We start from the raw sequence: 1097 nt of genomic DNA, 5'->3' as shown, positions 1-1097 counted from the left end.
TGTTTGAACCTTTGTTTATTCATGAAAGCTTTAATTGAGGTCATGAGGGAAGAAGCAAGGGCCAGACAACGCATATAACAGAGTCCTAATGAGTCTCATAAGACTATATACACGATTTTACATGCAAGGTACAAAATACATTATAGCGAGAGACATGATTCGCGTCTATTTATTTCGGTCATTTCCGTTACTTTGGTATATGTATGGTATGTGGATAGGTCTTGAGAAGATGAAGGTCAAGATCAATTTTGGACTTCCTGACAGCTGCCTTTGGTACTGCAGCAGGACCTCCTTTTTTTCATCTTCTGTCCTGGACATGCTATGGTTTTGATTTCTTTGACACCATGCCTTTGGCGTCTGGAAGAAGTGGTGTAGTGTTTTGAAGTTATTCAGGAGGTACTGTACCAAGCTTTCTGTAGATCGTTATAAACTACAAACGTAGCCAACCGGCTCTTACCCCACACAGCTGCCGGTGAAGAAGCAGTGGTGGTCTCTTTTCAGCACACATCTGTCACAGTACAAGCGGCAAGTGTCTCCCACACGGCAAACAGTAGTTCCAGTGCTCAGGAACATGCTTCGGTTCGTGGTCCATGTAGAACGACTTCGTGGTGCAGCATAAGCAGTAGTTTGCTAACATGTTCCCCCAAAGGAAAACAACGAGGAAGTAATGAATCTTGCCGCCGTCAGTAGACTCGGGATAAAGAGAGGGAAGGACGTGCACAACGGTCGTCCACATAATGGTCCCGGCAAAGAGGAAGAAATATATGACGCCTAGAATGCTTGCCCCCTTGCGAGTAAACTTGGAAGTGCCTTTGATCTTCCAGTGCATGTCACTGATGTCCATGTCCATTGTAATTCTGTGCATTTTGGTGGTATGTTTACAGCGGTGTTGCTGAAAATGATAAGACAACGATCAAGATTGCATTTAGTATGCACACTATCACATAGTACCTAAATGTGGATAATTGCATTTGGACAGGGGCTGCACCCGTCTTTCAGAAAAGGGACGTAAAATCAGGGTCCCGTGTTAGAGGAGGTGCATTGAGCACGTTAAACAATGCCGTTCCTTTTAAAGGGGAACGGATATAGTAGTAACC

At 44.3% G+C, this 1097-nt stretch overlaps 1 protein-coding gene across 1 annotated transcript in view; it reads right to left on the bottom strand.

Moving 5' to 3' along the window:
• LOC118413685 (probable palmitoyltransferase ZDHHC24) overlaps positions 1 to 526 on the bottom strand; it is a 4418-nt gene extending 3892 nt beyond the window's left edge. Inside the window, exon 1 of the mRNA XM_035817216.1 lies at positions 458 to 526. The gene's annotated coding sequence lies outside the window, so the exon portion shown is untranslated. The remainder of the gene's footprint in view (positions 1 to 457) is intronic.
• Positions 527 to 1097: the final 571 nt, after the last annotated feature.

Source organism: Branchiostoma floridae, chromosome 1, assembly GCF_000003815.2.
Source record: "Branchiostoma floridae strain S238N-H82 chromosome 1, Bfl_VNyyK, whole genome shotgun sequence".
Lineage (NCBI taxonomy): Eukaryota > Metazoa > Chordata > Leptocardii > Amphioxiformes > Branchiostomatidae > Branchiostoma > Branchiostoma floridae.
This window is presented reverse-complemented; position numbering and strand designations above follow the sequence as displayed.